We start from the raw sequence: 22,610 nt of genomic DNA, 5'->3' as shown, positions 1-22,610 counted from the left end.
GTGGTGCACACTCCTATCATGTTCGCTGTGCAGAACTTCTTCCAGAAGATGGGGCATACAATATGGAGGAGCCCCCGGTGTTCTAAACTCCTGCAGAATGCATTGCAGGTCAGATTCAGAGCCCCTGTGCCAAAAGTTAAGCAACTGAATGCATGTGAGGGTGTATAAATCTAATTTCTCTTTCTCCATTTGTGTCCGACGAGACCTGGGTGTCCTTGTGCATCAGTCGCTGAAGGTAAGCATGCAGGTGCAGCAGGCGGTTAAGAAGGCAAATGGTATGTTGGCCTTCGTAGCGAGAGGGTTTGAGTACAGGAACAAGGATGTCTTGCTGCAGTTGTACAGGGCCTTGGTGAGACCACATCTTGAGTATTGTGTGCAGTTTTGGTCGCCTTATCTGAGGAAGGATGTTCTTGCCATGGAAGGAGTGCAGCGAAGATTCACCAGGCTGATACCTGGGATGGCAGGAATGATGTATGAGGAGAGGTTGGGTCGATTGGGCTTGTACTCGCTGGAGTTTAGAAGAATGAGAGGGGATCTCATTGAAACTTATAAAATTCTAACAGGACTAGACAGACTAGATGCAGGAAGGATGTTCCCGATGGTCGGGGAGTCCAGAACCAGGGGTCACAGTCCAAGGATAAGGGGTAAGCCATTTAGGTCAGAAATGAGGAGGAATTTCTTCACCCAGAGAGTGATGAACCTGTGGAATTCTCTTCCACAGAAGGCAGTAGAGGCCAATTCATTAAATATATTCAAGAAGGAGTTGGATATATTTCTTAAGGCTAAAGGGATCAAGGGGTATGGGGAGAAAGCAGGGACAGGGTACTGAATTTAGATGATCAGCCAAGATCGCATTGAATGGCGGAGCAGGCTGGAGGGGCCGAATGGCCTACTCCTGCTCCTACCTTCTATGTTTCTATGTCCATGTTTGCGGGATCAGTTTTCAACTGCCGGCTGCCCATTTTGGCTGCAGATAGTGGCACCACTATTCCCGGCCAGAATGGAGATGATTGGGGAATAGCTCACTCTCCCAGCCCTTGGTCAACACAAAAAAGGGCCCTTCCCTTTGATTAAAGGTTGGCTGTGAGCAACTTTGATCCCACAATGGAAAGGGAAAGCCTGGTGAATTGTAGAGGTTAAAGTCGAAAAGTAATATTCAAGCGCCACCCCAATCCCCGCAAGTCTGTTGCACTCCTTCAAAATTAAAGTTGTGGAGAAAGGCTGTTGCGGTAAATCACTTCCAATCTCAACAATCACTGAAGCAGTTTATATTAAAGCAACCTCATAATCTCACGAATAACAAAAATGAATTCTGTCAGTCGAATAACGTATCACCCCATCTCTTCTTGCCGTTGAGTGATTGCCTTGCATGTTATGCCATTAAAATGTGTATTCCTGATCTCCTCGCTGTTTTTTTCTCGCTCTCCAGACTCACCAGCACCTAGCTCTGGAAATAAGATGTATAAATTATGCATAGATTGCCAACACAAAGGGTCACCTCACTACATCTTGTTATGCAAAGACAATAAAAGTGTAGCCACTTGACGGCAGCTTTTTGTTGCACTCTATCACAGATATAAGAAATGTCTTCTTTCACAGTGCAGAGGCAAATTATGCTTCCACGTGATTGCTGTTTGGAAACTGAAGCCGTCAATCAAAGTTCAGAATTACTAATAAATAAGAATAGCAGTGATACCTGTCATCGGCCTAAGAGTTACGACACGGCAGCCTCGTTATAACAGTTTAGTTCAGATTCGCCAGCCATGTGAATATTCCGGAACTGCTATAGCGTAGTTTAAATGTAACAATTCTCCCTTTTCAACACCCCTGAGGTCATGAAGGTCTCTACCTATTTCTAAAAGCCAGTGGAACACTTAACTGAATGAAAAAGATCACATTCAGTGCACAGCAGCTCTCTTTATGACTTTGGTTGGCCAAGCAGTGTGGATTAGATAGAGGATACATCACAAAATGTGATATCAAATTGTATGTATTCACAAGGGAGGATTCACCTAATAACTCACAAGTGTCATCATCCTTCACTGGTTATCATGGCTATTCCTTGCAGTGAAATATCGATTTTTATTGTGCCTCCTGTCACGGTGTTTTCTGTTCTTTCAAAAGGCCTGTATTTGTAAAAAAATATATATAAGGCTAGATTTACCCCCACTGAACCAAAATGGGAGAAAATCTAGAAAAGAGAATAGTTTAAAATGATTCCCTCATTTACTTTTAAGGCCCGTTTATATTGTAGTTTCTGTGTCAATAGAACATTGATGTAAAAATTGTTCTCTAGTTCAGGAGGGAAGGCCGACAAGTGGAAAATTCTGCTGCAAGTGTCTCCTCCCCACTGAGTGCTGCTTGCTCATCACTCCAGTCCTTGCTGACCGCATTGGTTCTCCATCTCTCAGTGCCTGGAGTTTAATATCCTCGTCCTCCAAGGCCTTGCCCCACCCTAACCCTGAAATCTGCTCCAGCTCTATATTCCCTCCTCTAAACGTTCTGTTCCACTGATGCTGAGCTCCTGTGCGTTCCCCTCTCCCTCCCGCCGCTCCCCCCAATCCCACAATTTCTGACGGAAACTTCAGTCACTGAGTCCCACTCTTCAACCAAGTTTTTGCTCATCCTTCCTAACCTCTCCTCTCCTTGCTTGGCCTGTGTTTTCACACACGCCTATTGCCTCAAATGCACAACATAATGCAAGTTGCTGCTGCTGGAAGTTCATTTTTGTAAGAGTGGCAAAACCATCTCAACAAGGCAACTCAGTGCCGAGGATTTCATGTGTGTCAACTGGGCCAAAATTTACAACACATAGAGGAAATCTTCCTGCAGTACAGCTGCAACCAGTGCAATGCGAACTTCTACAATTTCCTCTTCAACTTTTTAATGTTGGCAAAGAACCTTTTAGCTGACATTATGGCTGGATTTTTAATCGGGAGGTGAGTTGGGGGCAGTGGGGGGGAGAGGGGGTGGGTGGTGCTAGAAAACCAGGGCGAACCGGAGGTGCATCGGGGGGGATGCATTTGGGAGCTGGAGGACCATGGGGGGCTGGAGGAGCATTGGAGGTGGGGTCGGGACTTGGAGGACGATCGGACGGCCAGTGGAGCATCAGGGCTGGAGGGTGGAGGCCAGAGGAGCATTGGGGCTGGAGGGGGAGGCCAGGAAAACGTTCGGAAGCCTCATGGAGGAGAGGGGGTGGAGGGGTGTGGGGGGGTGAGAAGGTTTTAGGGAGAGTGGAGGTTTCATGGGAGGGGTTGGAATCAGAGGCCTCAGGGTGGGGGTAGGTTGGGGGGGGTAGATTGGGTCGGGGGAGGTCAGGGGGTGATCAGAGGCCTCATGGGGGGGGAATCAAAGGCCTCGGGGGGGAAATCAGAGGCCTGGGGGGGGTGGTGGGTGAGATCGGAGACCCTGGGTGTACGGGGGTGTCCAATCGCGGGGATTGGGTGAGACAGGGATGCTGGATACAGCCGGTAACTGGAAAGGCACTTACCTCCTGGATCCAGCAGTCCTCCTCACCTTCCTTTAGCTGGCAGGTTCACCGAGGCTCGGGAAACCCGACCAGCCAGAGTTAAATTTGTAATGGTGGATCACCATGAGGCACATCAGCCTCATTATAATATTTAAATAGTTGACCCGCCTCCTTGGAGCGGGTTGGCTGCCCAATTGCTGTCCCACCTCTGTTAAAACCAGTAGTGGGCAAGTTGGAGGCAGGTTGGGATCGAGAGTCAGTTTTTATACTCTTTAACCTCCCACCCGACCCCAACCCACCTGTTTTCTGGGGTTAAAATTCCCCCCTAAATGTCTAACTGGTAACTAACCACAAACATTGGCTGTGGGGCACTTTGGGATGTCCTGAGGCCATGGAAGGCACTAACGTTCTGCTGCCAGCTCTGCATTGCTCCAATCAGCTTCCGGTCTCAATTTGGTTCCAGCACCATGCTCTGTACTCATTTACCATGTGCTTATTGTAAAGACACAAAAAGCAGAATTGATGTACAGGTCTCTCCAGGCCGAGCGTCAAGGCTGCAACAAGCAGGGTGTGGATGGAGAGCAAGATCGACCCTCCCCTTTAAGAACTGGCCGGCGCCCGTGTGTCTGTGTTCCATTGCTGACTGACATCACATGAATTTCGCCAGCGGGAGAAATTCGGTATCACCCCGTTTGGGGCGCAAAGTTTAGCGCCTGGCGCTAATTATCGCCTCCGACTGCAAACTTGGCTTCTATTGCCCCTGGAGGTGATTGGAGCACTAAATCAGGCGCTACACACCTATCTTAAGGCGTGAACACCAAGGAGCGAGGCGCTACCTCAGAGCGCTGGCAAAGCTCATGTGATGTCAGTCAGCAATGGAACACAGACACACTGGCGCCAGCCAGTTCTTAAAGGGGAGGGTCGACCTTCCTCTCCATCCACACCCTGCTCGTTGCAGCCTTGAATCTCAGCCTGGAGAGACCTGTACATCAAATCTGCTTGAAAGAACAATGGAGAGGCCCAGGGAAAGAGCTCAGAGTGCAGCCCCCACAGCCTCTGAGGTGTTGTGGCTAGGCCACTTCAGAGGGCAATTAAGAGTCAACCACATTTCATTGCTGGTATACCTTGTTATTTTGGGTTGGAGAAAACCGCTGGTCCATCTAATCAAACTTCTCATCAGGATCCTGATTATGATTGTAGAACTATTAGCCAATTAACAATGAGAATTAATCCAGTCCTTTCTTTAAAACTTGCCACGATGTTCTGTTTGAACAGGTTGGGGATGTTGACGTAATAAAACTCACTACGCACTTGGTTTGAGCATAAAGCAAGGCTTTAATCAACTTGTTTCTGAACATGGAGGTCTAGTTGTACTTCACTAGTTCCTGTCTTATAAAATGTCCCTGGCAAGCTGGGGCCAACGCCTGAGTATTTATACTCCTTGGACGGCGCCACCAGCTGGCCATCCAGCGTTATTTCATAGGTAGTTTCTCGATGATGAGATTTATGACAGATCTTTTCTCTTGAAAAGAGAAGGCTGCAGGGTGACCGAATAGAGGTCTTTAAAATTATGGAATTTGATAGACTAGACTTAGAGAAGATGCATCCATTTGTGGGGGAGGCCAAAACTAGGGGCCATAAATATAAGATAGTCACTAATAAAGTCAATAAAGAATTCAGGAAAAACTTCTTTACTCAGACAGTGGTTAGAATGTGGAACTTGCTATCACAAAGATTAGGTGTGGTGAATAGTATATATGCCGTTAGGGGAAGCTAGATAAGCACACTAGGGAGAAATAAATAGAAGCATATGCAGATAGAGTTAGATGAAGTAAGGTGGGAGGAGACTCGTGTGGAGCATAAACACCTGCACAGATTGGCCTGTTTCTGTGCTGTAAATTCTATGCAATTCCATCACCCTCACGAGTCATCGACTGTAAGTGAAACAAATTCTTACTTTCTTGCATTCTTTCAATCTAGTTTTGAATACAGAACTGGCAACCAAGGCCAAGGCAAATAAGGAGGTCAGTCAGCAATGTGACATTGAAGGAGATTCAATCTGCAAATCAATGAATGTAGATGTCTGAAAGTACAGAGAGAATAGGAGATGCGAGAACAGGACAATCATTAAGACATCTCATTTCAAGGAATGTTTTTCTTTGGAATTGATATGGAGTGTTTGCATTGGCGGCTTCAGTCATGCGCTTCAGGCTTACAAAATAGATAAATACAATCAATTTGCTTCGGGGCTTCAGCATTTTGCTTCAACAAAACAGGATGTGCCCACCCCTGTGAAGACAGGATTAGGCTTGGATATGCTGCCCACCACAGTCAAACAACCTACCATGAATCACTGCCCAGGCTAACATTTGAGTGAAGTACACCAAGGAAAAGTAGCCCAGCTGGAGTCAGTGCCACCAGGGCAGAGACAAGAGAGGGGCTCGTTGAATGATCACATTTCAATGTTAAGTGTTATCATCACTCACAGTTTCATTAATCATCTATTGATTTTGTAGCCTTTGATTTAATATGCACACTGTCTAGAGACAGAGCGCTCGGGTTTGATGAGGAGCACAGCGTAGGTGGATGATGGGCAGGCTGCCTGCCCCACCTGCCCAATGATGTTCACCGAAGGCCCGATCGATTTGGTGGTCAGGCCTCATTTAAATGGAACAGGCGAGCTGCCAGAACAAGTCGCGGTGCTTATAGGTAGCTCACTGTTAGGGAGGAAGGGGAATCTGGCAGAGCAGGTTCTCATGGTGGGCATGCAGCACCACCTTAAAGGATAGAGCTGGAAGCATCGGGGTTTTAAATGTAGCAGCAGATTTCAGCAGCAGTGAAATGTTATGAGCACACACTGCACCAAGAAGATGAACACATTAAACACTGCCTTGAATGTTTTCTTTTTTTCTTGATTTCCATCGTAATAATGTCAGATTATAATCCAGAATTCCTGCAGTCTTCACTCTCTGAACAATAGCTAACAAGTTCGAAGATATGACCAGTGTATGCAAGGAATGCAATTTTAGTTGTCTCTCAAGCACATCCGTACCACTCTGTGTATTCTCCATTTCAGACACTCTGTAATGTTACTTAATTAACAACCACGTCATGCTTTAACAGTTCAATGAAATCTTTTACTGTATCCAGTGCTGCCATATATTCACACTTGCCAACATATTATATGAACGATGCCTCATGTAGTTTTAATGTTGTGTTTGATTATGCAAATGCTTCTTAATGTACCAAGCTGACGATTTGCGGAAAATGACAGCACCTATGAAGGCTATGGGTTTTTGGACTCCCGCAATGCTTTTTTGCAGATTCCAAAAGAGCTGCATTGTATTTCAGAATGTAACACTCCCTGTATTATAAGTGTGGCAGCGGGTCTAGAGGGAGGTGGAATGACTGATACCAAAGAAAGAAGAAAAGAAAGACTTGCATTTCTTTCACACCTTTCACAACCTCGGGACGTCCCAAAGCGCTTTACAGCCAATGAAGTACTTTAGAAGTGTAGTCACTGTTGTAATGTAGGACACGCGGCAGCCAATTTGTGCACAGCAAGCTCCCAAAAAACAGCAATGTGATAATGACCAGATAATCTGTTTTTGTGATGATGGTTGAGGGAAAGATATTGGCCAGGACACCGGGACTAACTCCCCTGCTCTTCTTCAAAATAGTGCCGTGGGATCTTTTATGTCCACGTGAGAGAGCAGACGGGACCTCAGTTTAATGTCTCATCCAAAAGACGGCACCTCCGACAGTGCAGCGCTCCCTCAATACTGCACTGGAGTGTCAGCCTAGATTTTTGTGCTCAAGCCTCTAGAGTGGGACTTGAACCCACAACCTTCTGATTCAGAGAGCGAGTGTGCTACCACTGAGCCACAGCTGGACCCAAAAGCTACCTGAGGAAGTGTTTTCTCTTCCAGAGCACCTCCAGATGGGGAGAGGAGGCGGTACAGCAATCAAATCAGGGTTTTTTAATTAGAGCTGAAGAGTGACTTGATAGAACTATTCAAGATCATGAAGCATTATAGCAAGGTAAATAGTGATAGGATGTTGCAACAGGTTGGTGGAGCTGTAATGAGAGGGCACAAAGTTAAGATAATCACAGAAAGGATTAATGGGGAGGTTGGAAAAATAATTCTTTATATGTAGAACAACAACAGCCTTTCCACCATCTACAAAGCACAAGTCAGGAGTGTGATGGAATAGACTCCACTTGCTTGGTTGAGTGCAGCTCCAACAACACTCAAGAAGCTTTACAAAGCAGCCCGCTTGATTGGCACCCCATCCACCACCTTAAACATTCACTCCCTCCACCACCGGCGCATCATAGCTGCAGTGTGTACCATCTACGAGATGCACTGCAGCCACTCGCCAAGTCTTCTTTGGCAGCACCTCCCAAACCCTGTGAGCTCTACCACCTAAAAGGACAAGGGCAGCAGGCGCATGGGAACACCACCATCTTCAAGTTCCCCTCCAAGTCACACACCATCCTGACTTAGAAGTATATCGCCGTTCCTTCATCGTCGCTGGGTCAAAATCCTGGAACTCCATCCCAAACAGCACTGTGGGAGTACCATCACCACACGGACTGCAGCAGTTCAAGAAGGTGGCTCACCACCACCTTCTCAAGGGCAATTAGGGATGGGCAATAAATGCTGGCTTTGCCAGCGACGCCCACATCCCAGAAAGAATAATACAAAAAACCTTGTATTTATATAGTGCCTTTAACGTAGGAATCCAGGGGTTAAATTACGAGGAGAGATTTCACAAATTACGTCCGTAAGGGTGACCCTGAGTTTCCTGTCGCCTGTCACTTTAATTCATTGCTTCACTCCCACTCTGATCTCTCTGTCCTCGGCCTGTTACATTGTTCCAATGAAGTTCAACGTAAGCTCGAGGAACAGCACCTCATCTTTCGATTGGGCACTTTACAGCCTGCCGGACTCAACATTGAGTTCAACAATTTCAAACTATAACCCCTGTCCCCATTTTTCATGCTGTATGATTTTGCCATTCCCATTTGCAACATTTTATCTTCCCTGCCTCTTACAAAAGCACAGTATATTCCTTCAATTCCTTCCTCCCCCTCCCCCCCACCTCCGCCCCCCCAAACCCCCCCGCCCCCGTCTCTGCACCTGCTTAATATTTGTTACATCTCCAGCTTTTTCCAGTTCTGATGAAGGGTCCCAGACCTGAAACGTTAACTCTGTTTCTCTCTCCACGGATGCTGCCTGGCCTGCTGAGTATTTCCAGCATTTTCTGTTGTTATTACACAAACTAAAATTGTATTCCCTGGAATTTAGAAGGTTAAGGGTTGATTTGATCAAACTTTTCAAGATATTATGGGGAACAGATAGGTAGATAGAGAGAAACTATTTCCGCTGGTACGGGAGTCCAGGACAAGGGGGCATAGTCTAAAAATTAGAGATTCCAGGAGTGAAATTAGGAAACAGTTCTACATGCAAAGGGTGGTAGAAGTTTGGAACACTCTTCCGCAAATGGCAATTGATCATAGATCAATTGTTAATTTTAAATCGGAGATTGATAGATTTTTGTTAACCAAAGGGATTAAGGGATATGGGACAAAGGCTGGTATATGGAATTAGGTCGCAGATCACCCATGACCTCCTTGAATGGCGGAGCAGGCTCGAGGAGCTAAAAGGCCGACTCCTGTTTCTATGCTCCCAAAATGTCCCAAGGCACTTCACAGGAGCATTATCAAACAAAATTTGACATTGAGCCACATAAGGAGATATTCGGGCCGACTTTGATTAAAGGGATAGCTTTTAAGGAATGTCTTAAAGGAAGAAAGAGAGGTAGAGAGGTGGAGAGATTTAGGGAGGAAATTCCAGAGCTTAGGGCCTAAGCAGCTGAAGGCACTGCCACCAATGGTGGAGCGATTAAAATCGGGGATGCACAAGAGGCCAGAATTGGAGGAGCGCAGATATCTCGGGGGGTTGTGGGGCTGGAAAAGGTTACAAAGCGTGAGGCCATGGAGGGATTTGAAAACGAGGATGAGAATTTTAAAATCGAAACGTTGCTCAACCAGGAGCCAATGTAGGTCAGCGAGCACAGGGGTGATGGATGAACGGGACTTGGTGCGAGTTAGGACACGGGCAGCAGAGTTTACGGAGGGTGGAAGATGGGAGGCTGTCCAGGAGTGTGCTGGTCATCTTCCAAAATTCTATAGACTCTGGAACAGTTCCCATGGATTGGAGGGTAGCTAATGTAACCCCACTATTTAAAAAAGGTGGTAGAGAGAAAACGGGGAATTATAAACCGGTAAGCCTGACATCGGTAGTGGGGAAAATGCTAGAGTCTATTATAAAAGATGTAATAGCAGAGCACTTGGAAAACAGTGACAAGATTGGACAAAGTCAACATGGATTTACAAAAGGTAAATCATGCTTGACTAATCTACTGGAATTTTTTGAGGATGTAACTGGTAGAATAGATAAGGGAGAACCAGTGGATGTGGTGTATTTGGACTTTCAGAAGGCATTCGATAAGGTCCCGCATAAGAGATTGGCATGCAAAGTTAAAGCACATGGGATTGGGGGTAAGGTACTGACTTGGATAGAGAACTGGTTGGCAGACAGGAAGCAAAGAGTTGGAATAAAGGGGTCTTTTTCCGAGTGGCAGGCAGTGATGAGTGTGGTACCGCAGAGATCGGTGCTAGGACCCCAGCTATTCACAATATATATTAATGATCTAGACGAGGGAACTAGATGTAATATCTCCAAGTTTGCAGACGACACAAAGCTGGGTGGGCGTGTGTGCTGTGAGCAGGATGCAGAGAAACTCCAGTATGATATGGACAGGTTGGGTGATTGGGCAGATGCATGGCGGATGCAGCATAATGTGGATAAATGCGAGGTTATCCACTTCGATGGCAAAAACAGGAAGGCAGATTATTTTCTGAATGGCAATAGATTGGGAAAAGGGGAAGTGCAACGAGACCTGAGTGTCCTTGTGCACCAGTCGCTGAAGGTAAGCATGCAAGTGCAGCAGGCAGTTAAGAAGGCAAATGGTATGTTGGCCTTCATAGCGAGAGGATTTGAGTAGAGGAGCAAGGATGTCTTGCTGCAGTAGTACAGGACCTTGGTAAGACCACGCCTTGAGTATTGTGTGCAGTTTTGGTTGCCTTATCTGAGGAAGGATGTTCTTGCCATGGAGGGAGAGCAGCGAAGATTCACTAGACTGATACCTGGGATGGCAGGAATGACGTATGAAGAGAGATTGGGTCGATTAGGCTTATATTCACTAGAGTTTAGAAGAATGAGAGGGGATCTCATTGAAACTTATAAAATTCTAACAGGACTAGACAGACTAGATGCATGAAGGATGTTCCCAATGGCGGGGGAGTCCAGAACCAAGGGTCACAGTCTAAGGATAAGGGATATGCCATTTAGGACTGAGATGAGGAGGAATTTCTTCACCCAGAGAGTGGTGAACCTGTGGAATTCTCTACCACAGAAGAGAGTTAAGGCCACCTTATTAAATATATTCAAGAAAGAGTTAGATATATATCTTAAGGCTAAAGGGATCAAGCGATATGGGGAGAAAGCAGGGACAGGGTACTGAATTTGGATGATCAGCCATGATCTCATTAAATGGCGGAGCAGGCTCAAGGGGCCAAATGGCCTACTCCTGCTCCTATCTTCTATGTTTCTATGTTTCTATGGAATGGTTGAGTCTAGAGGTAACAAAGGCATGGGTGAGGGTTGCAGCAGCAGATGAGCTGAGGCAGGGGCAGAATCGAAATCAGAATGTGAAATTCTCTGCCACAAACTATTGTTCAAGCAGACTCCATCAATCATTGAAAAGGGAAATATTGCATTAAAAAGATGAATATTATAATCTATGGGGAGTGTGCTACAGATTGGACAAGGTGGCTCTCAGACATGATGGCTGCATGTTTTGGTTCAGTTTGGTAATATTCTATGATTTGATGAGGATTCTCCCGGCAGTGTAAGTGGAGCAGACACTACAGCACGTTGTCATGCCCTTTTGAACTAGAAGAAAGTTTGCAATATGAAGGCAGCACAATACAGTTATGCAACCTGCCAGTACTTTCATTACCATGTGACAGCTGGAGGGATGCCACCTGGGCGATTTGAGCGAACTAAGCTCGAAACACTACAATCGGCAGCTTTTGTGTTTGTAGAATATGGTTGATGTTCCCTGACTTTGTAGAAAATGATCCAATTAACATCACAAACAGAATTTCACTTTCTGTTCCACTTGAGAGCCAGGTCTGTCAATGGATAAACCACTCCAAACATGAATTGTGCTATATTTTTGGAAACGGGAGAAAATATGGAAAGTTTGAAAGAAGCCTCTCTATTTATAGAACGCCAAGCAGGAAGGCATGAATGCAAGGCACAACCAGCAATGAATAGTCCCATAATTGCAAGAATAATAAGCAAAAGTAGCAAGCGGAGAGGAGGAGGAAAGCTGATAAATGCACAAAGCCCATCATTGAGACTAAAAGGGACACCACCTGGGGTGAGTAGTGCTTCTCTTTCATTTCACGCTTCTCCATATCTCTGTTTCAATGGGCCACATACAAAGTGATACATGTAGGTGGGGAGGATTGTCAATAGATAAAAATATACAGTGCAAAATCGAGGTGAGGACAGTTCAGTCAAGCTTGATAAAAACTAGGACCTAATTTATGGTCCTGATTAAAATTTCAGTGTTTCATATTTCATCATAATACAAGATGTATCAGCAACAACAACACCTTGTATTTGTATAGCAGCTTGAACGTAGTAAAACGTCCCAAGGCGCTTCAAGGGAGTGTTTTAAGACAAAAAATTTGATCATCTGGATCACTATCTGGATCACTAAGGTCATTGAATCCATCTTATGCACTAGGATTTAAAAAAACTACTGTCCTTCCATCACAGCATTCAACAATAGTTCCAAAGTGATTCCAAGGGTTTTGTTTCCACTTCAGCCCATTGCAAAATTTGACCACTTTGTGACATTGCCACAAATGGAAATTCGGCAGGTCCGAAACCACTTGTGATTAACACAACAGAGCTTTCAGGTTATCGTCCTCTTCCCATCACATTTTTCCATGCATCTTCTATTTTTTTTTTAATAAGCTTTCCATTCCTTCAGTGTGCTTGTGTCATCCCACCCTTGGTTGAGGGGGTGGGCAGGTGGCCTGCTTCCAATCCTCTGCTGGCGTCTCACGGCCCAGCTCTCCCTCCACAACTGGTTTCAGGTGTGAACTGTGTTTGTTTATGAGTGGACCGCCGCTCTGAATACTATGAGCGAAGTTCCCTCGCAATGACCAGACTCAGCTCACACCAATTCTTCTGAAACTCTTCATTCATGCAGTGGCTATAAATGTTAAAATAGAGACAGCCATTAATTGCTTTGGAGAGATAATTAAAAAGAAAACTTTCATCACCAGACAATCAGGTCCAGAAGCTATCTGCTCCCAGCCGCAATATGTGTGAACACAGAGATACCAATTTTCAGCGGGAGCTTTCGTAGGAAATAGGTTTCACCAGCAGTTAAAGAAGATAAATTTCTCATGAATACTAATATCCATCCCACATTCTAAAGGCATTTTTATATGATATAAAAGTCTAGTTGATGGGAGACTGCTGCATTCCACTGTGTAAAGAGATCTGGCTCTCTTATTCCAACAGTGTCATACAGACGGATCCATGATTCTGCGATTAGGATAAGGGAGCCAGTTTTCATCATCTTATCAAGGGGGAAGCTGTTGTGTGTTTGCCCTCGGCAGGGCCACTCAACCGAGGTACTGGCGAGCTGCCAGCACCTACGGAACAATACCTCAAGCAGTAATCGGGGCCGCAGACAGGAGATGATTGGAAAAAGAAAAAGAAAGTCTCCTCTTTCTGGCCAGCTATAAAGGCACAAAATCAACACTCTTGCTCGGAGAGGCCACTGATTGGCTGCAGTGGGAAATGCCACAGACGCAATGTGTAGTACCACACTGAATTTGGTTTAAGGTTGCATTGTTGCAGAATACAAAAGGAGCTCAACTCTTCATTTTACTCAGGCTGTTACATGATCTGGATTAGCTTCAATGCTGACACTATCAAAGTGAATGAAATGTTCTATTCAGAAGCCCCCACAGGAAATAACTTTTGACGAGCATTAAAAAAAAACAATTATTTGCCTCAATGCTATCAATTCAGGTGCATTAATACCATCATTATAGATCATTTTGCCAGCACTGATTCACTTTTCTGAATCATTCCCAGTCCAAATCCTCTTTGTACAATTGAACAGGGACATAATAAAAGTGCAGAAGGGTACAGATTCCAAATATCAAGAAGGAGAATGATCCAGAAATATTGTGAGTACTTCTAACAGAAGTGCCCTCCAGATAGTTGCAATAGGGAAGCTAGGGAGAAAGATTCAAGACCACACACTTATCCCTGCTAGGCAGACCATTTCAGCACATTCACGATCAGCTGAAGAGGACTTGACATCGCACCTCCTGGCATAAACCAGTGGGAGTTGCAAGTTCTATATGTGGACCCATTCTGAGAATTATTGACCGAGAACAGCACACACACAACATAGTACTCTGCAACCATTGAATCGCGATCAATTACGCACAGAATCTCATTCACAAGAAAAGGTCAAGTTCGTCCCAGAACATACCTGCACCACTCAATCTCTTCCATTATTCATCCTCTCAAGTGAAATGTTCTAAATAGATATCTTATATTGAGCTCAAGTTTAGCTGCATCATCAATGTACTCAGGCATTTCAAAATGTGCCTGGAGCATTTCCACAGAACTGAGATGAACAGGCCCATAATTTCATCCCAGGTGCTTGTCTTTGAATTTAACCTAGGAGGGGAAAAAGCAAGTAAACAAGGTCTGTTTGCATAAGAAATAAAACTAAAGGCATTTTCTTCAAACATAAAAAATCCTCAAGGCACGATTCAGTGGTAATAATACTTCTCATGTGCACTCAGTAACTGAACTGAGGATGGGTTGGAACTGGAAGACTCACAGATTCTACATCTGAAAGTTTTTGATAAAGAGATCAGTTAAATAGACCCACTCGGGGCTAAATTCGATAGCCCCCTGAAAATGGGTGCGGGGATTGCGATGTGCGATTAACCCACGTCCGTTCAATGTAATGCAGGCAGAAGGCCAACTTCGTGCTGCCTGCTCATTTTAATGATTTCAGCATGCAGCCAGCGCTAACCGCACTGTTGATTGGCTGCACACATCAGCAGGGGGCCCAAAATCATGAGCGGCAAGTACCAGTAAAAGCTAGCCTGCAATCCTTAAAGCTAGCCTGCACCTCTTAAAGGGGAGGTGCATTGTGGATGGAGCAGGTGCTGGAGGTGGTTCAGGAACTGAATCTGACCTGGGAAACAATGAAGAATAGCACAACATGGGAGAGAGGGGTCAACCAAGGTTTTCGAACGCAGCACTGGAGTCCTTGGTGGAAGAGGTGGAAAGGAGGAGATATGTCCTGTATCCGCAGGGGACCAGGAGGCCTTCCAGACACACTCTCAGAAGGCAGTGGGAGCAGGTAGCCATGGAGGTCAATGTCAGGGGACAAGCCCCAAGGACCTGAATGCAGTGCCGCAAGAAGTTCAATGACCTCACACGAGTGGTCGAGGTCAGTGAGTGCATCTTCAAATGCCATATCCTACCAAACTGCACCACTAGCCTCAGCCACTGCTCAATTCACCACACCCCATCACTCACCCACCAACAATCTTTATCAATCAGGACTCATACATAACATTCATAGCTTCACCTCACCCTCACACATTTAGCACTGCTGCAAGCTTCACACCCGCACCTCACAGCTTGCACACACTGCCAGCTATTCAACCATGACAGCCACATCAACCAAACAGATTGCACGACACTCACTGACACACTTCCCTCTCTCTTACAGGACAAGGTGGCACACTACCGGAGGTAGCAGGAACTAATCGGAGGGGGACAGGTGTGCCTGTATGTCCTAACCCCCATGGATGTGACAGTGCTGGTCATTATTGGAATGGCCATTGTTGAGGCCGTGGCCAGCGGCAGGGCTGAAAAGATCGAAGATGACGGTATCCTCATTGTAATCCTCCTTCTCACATCCCACTTCCCCATCATCCCACAATCTCTTCTGATTTACAAGCTGCAGATGGTGTAAGCATGCACCTCTAACTTTACCACCACTTCCCCCCACCACCCTCAACACAACCTTACCCTTGTGTCTTTCTCCTTTCTTATACCCAAGAACTACAACCTGGTCAGGCAATGGTGGAAGAGCAAGAAGAAAGTGATGATGCAGACACGCCGTCACTCGATTTAACACTCGCAGCCACCAGCTCAAATACTGACATTGCATGAAATTTAAAGGATGGCATAGAGGTGGGATCTGCATGTGGTGAGACACCGGGCATGAGTGGCTTGCAGCCAGAGTAGGAGGCAAGGGAAGCACAGGTGCCAACTCGCCAGAGGGCAAGGTTGCAGACGGGTTCTGCTGCAGAGGACTCAGATGAGGACTTCGATTGGGCCAGGCTACAGAAGAAGACTGATGGGTATGCACAATGACATGCTTGGTGCATTGGGAAGCCTGTCAGAAAACCTGCGTGCAATGTCAAGGAGCATGGAGGAGTCTGGCACCAAATTGGCACAGGGCTTTGCACAGAGCTTGGAGCCCATCCCTTCCAGAATATAAGTGGTGGCCAACTCCATTAGCACACTTGTGGACCCAACCATGATGCAGCGTCTGATGGCCAAATGTCTCAGCTTACATTGCAGCACAAGCAGCAGCCACCCAATGTCTGAGTGCTGCAATGGAAGCTCAGGCTGTTGTCACACAAAGTCATCTTGCAGCCCCCCAAGCTCAGACTGCTGCCATCATGGCTGCAGATACCAATGTTCAAAGGGACTTGCAGCGTGTCACAGCAGTCTGGCAATCCGTCCTCCAACAAATTAATAGGATTGCTGAGGCGCCGCCCTGGGAGAGTGGCAGCGGCTCCGTGATGCATGAACCTGCTGTCCTCTCTCAGGATGGCAGCTTTCGTCCTCCCAGCCCTGCCACTCCACCAATGCCCTCTTTGTTGCCTGTCAGCCAGCCAGTCCAGACTGCTCTCACCCATGCCGAGATGGTGCAGTCCGCAGCCAGGCCTTCTAGGCCCTGAGCTGCTCTAGGTTGTCCTCCAAGGCCACCTGCAGTCTTCGCCACTGAAAGTCAGCAGTCTTCCATCAGCCATGCTGCAGCCACTGGGGTAGCACCGCATAGGAGCATGAGAACAGGCAAAGGCACATGGAAAACAGGCATTGAGGGAATGCACAAGGGTGATTAATTGACTTTTGTATGAAATATTGGAATGTTTTGATTAATAAATTTGGTTTGGAATGCTTGTTTTGTGGTGGCTTTTATTGTAGCATTGTGGCCAAGAGGAAGCTGTGATGGCCAGTAAGAGAGAGAAGGCAAGGTGTGAGACTGTTGGTGAATGGAAAATTGGGGTTGCGTTCACTGGTATCCAGAGTAGTCCAGGCAGTTGTTTCAGCATGCCAGTGGTCTGCTCTATCACATTTTGTGTGGCAGCATGGCTTTCATTGAATGCATGCTCCACACATGTGCGTGGGTTGCACACCTGAGTCATCAGCCATGTCGTCAGCGGATAGCCCTTGTTTCCCAGTAACCCACCCTTTGGTTTGCTGTGGTGGCTCAAATGCAGATGGCACAGCGGACTGATGCAGAGTGAAGGCATCATGACTGCTGTCAGGATACCGGGCATTGATCTGCGTGATTCGCTCCCTGTGGTCTCACACCAGCTGGACGTCGAGGGAGTGGAACCCCTTTTGGTTCCGGTACATGGCAGAGTTGACATGCGTGCAGTCAATAGCCCCCTGCACCATGTGGAAGCCTGTAATCCTAGTGAAGCCTTGTGCTCGCTCCGCCTGCTGGTCTCTGGCAAGAGAGAATGAAATGTAGTCAGGTCTCTTTGAATACAGAGCTTCAGTGACTTCCCTTGCGCAGCAGTGGACAGCAACCTGTGAGATTTTGCAAATATCTTCAGCTCCAGCCTGGAAGGAGCCAGATGCTTAAAAGTTCATCTCCATGGTCACCTTCACAGCCACTGTCAATGCGATCATTCCCTTGCCCTGAGGTTGCAGTTGTAGCTGCAGCAGGTGGTAGATTTCAGTGAGGACACCCTTACTGAAGCACAGACGTCTCACACATTGTTCCTCACTAAGGTTCAGGTAGCAGAATTGCTCCCGGAACACCCTGGGTGCCTAAGACCTCTTGCTGAGAGTCCACCTCCCCTTCCTTCTCCTCCTTCTTCCAGCAGCTTGTCCTGCTCTGTGTGATTTCTGCTCATTCGCCCAATCATGCTGTATTCCAAGGGGAATTGCTACTTGTGCACCCATGTCTGGGAGCAACTGGGTTGTGCAGAAGCCTTAAAGTCAGGAAAAAGTTCTTCAGCACCTGCCTCATCACTCCCTGTAGACTTTTGCAACTTGAAACAACTATAGAAAACACCAGAATCGTAGCAACAGCCAGAAGAAATCAACCAGCAACTAAGCTGTAAGTAGTTGATGTTCCCTTTAAATAGCGCTGGGTGGGGGGGTCCTTCCTGCTGCTCAACGCCTGTTCAGCTGTGCGAGGTTAAGAGAAGGTGTTGGCTGGAGCATTGAGCTCCAAAATGGCAGCGCTGCCGTCAAACGCTGATTGACTTCATGATCTGCCTACTCTGCACATTTGCAGCGTGTTGTGTATTTTGAATGTTGTATTTGAATTGTCCCACATAGCTTACTGTAGTTGGAATGTGCAATGCACTATGGGAAATAGAGTGCATTAATTTGAGAAGCTTCTCTTGAAAGGTGGCTGTTAACTGAACTCTCTCCCCTGTGTACTCTTTTAATTGTCTTTTAATTGTTATACAAGTAAAGTTATTAAATTCTTGAGATATAACACAGCGCACCTTTGTGGCACGCGCTAGCATCCTCACCATCGTGGCGTCCGGCGTGATTCGCCCTATGAGTGTGCACACACTCCGCGGTTGCCATTTTGGAGCTCTAAGGGTTTGGATGCTACAGATCTGAATTTTGCACCGACTGGGTCTTAGTACTATGCCCAGAGCTTAGTTGCAGTGAGTTTCAGTCCAAATGAATCTTCATGTTGGGTCCAAAGAACATTCTTTCAGAAGATTCTGAAGGCCTTCCATCCTTGGCCCATTTAAACATATATGGGTTTCCTTGCTAAACAAAGAGTACGATAACTTTGGGAGGCCTCAACTCAGAAGCAATACAGTTTAAATCTGTGTGGCAATAAATGTCGAATCCACTGGGATGGTGTAGAGCTTCACAGCCTCAGTGACTTTTTCTTTAAAACTTAATAGGTTAGATTCCATTTGGCTTATCCCTGGTCGTATTAAGATATCACATGAATCAGAATGTGCACCATTACATGTCTATAAAATAAAATGGACCAATAAAATATCAAAGCAGAGCTAAAGATTAAACTTTCAAAGGGAAGCCAAACTGGCTTGCTGGAGGTTTAGGCCAGTTCTCAAAGTAATGATTTAGAGTCTTTAAAGACTCTGTTATAATAATAATCATAATCAACTTTATTGTCATTGTTAGTGCACAAGTGCAGTACAACGAAATGTAGGCTTGCGGCTCCCGAGAGTGTACATTTAGATTAAGACATTTAAACATTCAACATACATTTGGCTTGTAATACATTAACATAAACATAACCATAATAAAGTGCATTGGCAGATGTGCAGGCTTTAGAGTTTATTTGTGGAATTCAGTAGGATGACAGCCCTGGGAAAGAAGCTGTTCCTAAATCTGGTCGTACGGGTGCGAATGCATCTGTAGCATCTCCCAGATGGCAGGAGGGTGAACAGACTGTGGCTGGGGTGGGTAGGGTCTTTGATGATCGACCGTGACCTCCGTAAACAGCGTTTCTGGTATATGTGCTCTATGGTCGGTAGCCGGGTGCCGGTAATGCGTTGGGCAGTTTTGACTACCCACTGCAGGGCTTTCCGGTCATAGTAGCTACAGCTGCCATACCATACTGTGATACAGTTCGTCAGGATGCTCTCTATTGTGCAGCGGTAAAAGTTAGAGAGGATCAGGGGTGACAGGTTACATCCCTTCAGCCTCCTTAGGAAATATAGGCGCTGCTGGGCCTTCTTCACCAGAGAGGAGGTATTGAGGGACCAGGAGAGGTCTTCCGTGATGTGGACTCCGAGGAACTTAAAGCTGTCCACCCTTTCCACCACAGCCCCATTGATGTGGATGGGGGGGTGACTTCCGCCTTGGTGTTCTACGCGGAGTGAACACACGAAAGGCTGCTGGACCGGATAGCATCCCTGGATGGGTACTCAAGGAATGTGCTGATCAGCTGGCTGATGTCTTCACCGCCATCTTCAATCTGTCATTGGCCCAGGCAGTAGTCCCTACATGCTTCAAGACCGCTACCATTATTCCTGTGCCAAAACAAACGGCTGTGACGTGCCTGAACGACTATCGACCTGTCGCACTCACACCCATCATAATGAAGTGTTTCGAGAGACTGGTCCTGGCTCACATCAAAGCCAGTGTTCCTGCCTCCCTTGACCAACACCAATTTGCCTATCGTGCAAACAGATCAACAGAGGATGCAATCACAACTGCTCTACACTCGGCACTGAATCACTTAGATGGTAAGGAGACCTACATCAGAATGCTGTTCATAGACTACAGCTCAGCATTCAACACTATCGTCCCCAACAAGCTGGCCTCCAAACTCTTGGCCTGAACACTTCCCTCTGCAACTGGACCCTGGACTTCCTAACAAACAGACCCCAGTCTGTCAAATTAGGTAACCACACCACCCCGCCCCCTGACCCTGAACACGGGGGCCCCACAAGGATGTGTGCTGAGCCCCCTCCTCTACTCCCTCTTCACCCACGACTGTGTGGCTGTTCATGGTTCCAACACCATCATCAAGTTTGCGGATGACACCACGGTAGTAGGCCAGATCACCAACAACGATGAGTCAGCCTACAGGGAGGAGGTCCAGCATCTCGTGAAGTGGTGCGCCGATAACAACCTGGCCCTTAACATCAAGAAAACCAAATAAATCATTGTGGACTTCAGGAAGTCTAAAGGCGGAAGTCACACCCCCATCCACATCAATGGGGCTGTGGTGGAAAGGGTGGACAGCTTTAAGTTCCTCGGAGTCCACATCACGGAAGACCTCTCCTGGTCCCTCAATACCTCCTCTCTGGTGAAGAAGGCCCAGCAGCGCCTATATTTCCTAAGGAGGCTGAAGGGATGTAACCTGTCACCCCTGATCCTCTCTAACTTTTACTGCTGCACAATAGAGAGCATCCTGACGAACTGTATCACAGTATGGTATGGCAGCTGTAGCTACTATGACCGGAAAGCCCTGCAGCGGGTAGTCAAAACTGCCCAACACATTACCGGCACCCGGCTACCCACCATAGAGCACTTATACCAGAAACGCTGTTTACAGAGGTCACGGTCCATCATCAAAGACCCTACCCACCCCAGCCACAGTCTGTTCGCCCTCCTGCCATCTGGGAGACGCTACAGATGCATTCGCACCCGTACAACCAGATTTAGGAACAGCTTCTTTCCCAGGGCTGTCATCCTACTGAACTCCACAAATAAACTCTAAAGCCTGCACATCTGCCAATGCACTTTATTATGGTTATGTTTATGTTAATGTATTACAAGCCAAATGTATGTTGAATGTTTAAATGTCTTAATCTAAATGTACACTCTCGGGAGCCGCAAGCCTACATTTCGTTGTACTGCACTTGTGCACTAATGACAATAAAAGTTGATTTGATTTGATTTGATTTGATTAGACTTCCTGAAGTCTACAATGATTTCTTTGGTTTTCTTGATGTTAAGGGCCAGGTTGTTATCGGCGCACCACTTCACGAGATGGTGGACCTCCTCCCTGTAGGCTGACTCATCGTTGTTGGTGATCTGGCCTACTACCGTGGTATCATCCGCAAACTTGATGATGGTGTTGGAACCATGAACAGCCACACAGTCGTGGGTGAAGAGGGAGTAGAAGAGGGGGCTCAGCACACATCCTTGTGGGGCCCCGTGTTCAGGGTCAGGGCGGGGCAGGTGTGGTTACCTAATTTGACAGACTGGGGTCTGTTTGTTAGGAAGTCCAGGGTCCAGTTGCAGAGGGAAGTGTTCAGGCCAAGAGTGTGGAGTTTGGTGGCCAGCTTGTTGGGGACGATAGTGTTGAATGCTGAGCTGTAGTCTATGAACAGCATTCTGATGTAGGTCTCTTTACCATCTAAGTGATTCAGTGCAGAGTGTAGAGCAGTTGTGATTGCATCCTCCGTTGATCTGTTTGCACGATAGGCAAACTGGTGTTGGTCAAGAAAGGCGGGGACACTGGCTTTGATGTGAGCCAGGACCAGTCTCTCGAAACACTTCATTATGATGGGTGTGAGTGCGACAGGTCGATAGTCGTTCAGGCACATCACAGCCGTTTGTTTTGGCACAGGAATAATGGTAGCGGTCTTGAAGCATGTAGGGACTACTGCCTGGGCCAATGACAGATTGGAGAAACCTCAAAATAAAACCCATTCCAACTGGTGCTCATGTTGCATTAGGTATTTGATCTGTTTTATTGGTTCATAAACTAGCCCAGTTTCCAAGTGAAATTGGACTAGCATTTAAAATCTGCATATTAGAAATAACCTGGAATCTGCACAAGGTGCTGTGTTAACTAAAAATCCCAATCCTGTAAACCACATTCTTTTTAATCGTTCCTGGGATGTGGACATCGCCACATGCATCTGTGTCAAAATGAAGAGATATATTTTTGACTGCCTTTGCCTCCCTCCTCCAATTTTATCTAAGAATTACTCCCCAACCTCTTTTCCGCTGAAGCTAGAGACTCGTGCTGGGATATGCTTTCACGGCCAGTGGAAACACTCAGGAGTTTTGATCAGGTGTCTGTTCTTCATGGGTCAGTTGGCGTGCATTTTGAACGTGGAGGCTGACCCCCATCCCCACCGACATGCAATTCCAGTCGGGCTTGAAGAAGACAAGTGGGACAGCTTGGTTGGCTTATCTTTTCCAGTCCAGTGACACAGAGGCCCACTGTAATATCT

The 22,610-nt window shown here is 46.5% G+C and overlaps 1 long non-coding RNA gene across 1 annotated transcript in view; it reads right to left on the bottom strand.

The window, feature by feature from the left end:
- Positions 1-1,260: 1,260 nt before the first annotated feature.
- The window catches only part of LOC147101845 (uncharacterized), a 61,068-nt gene continuing 39,718 nt past the window's right edge, over positions 1,261-22,610 (bottom strand). Inside the window, exon 3 of the long non-coding RNA XR_015073406.1 lies at positions 1,261-1,447. This is a non-coding gene — a long non-coding RNA (uncharacterized LOC147101845). The remainder of the gene's footprint in view (positions 1,448-22,610) is intronic.

The sequence above is a fragment of the Somniosus microcephalus genome, chromosome 23, assembly GCF_052327205.1.
Source record: "Somniosus microcephalus isolate GS21.2 chromosome 23, FLI_Smic_1.0, whole genome shotgun sequence".
NCBI classification, from domain to species: Eukaryota; Metazoa; Chordata; class Chondrichthyes; order Squaliformes; family Somniosidae; genus Somniosus; species Somniosus microcephalus.
Note: the sequence above shows the minus strand (reverse complement) of the source record. Positions and strands in the feature narration are given on the sequence as shown.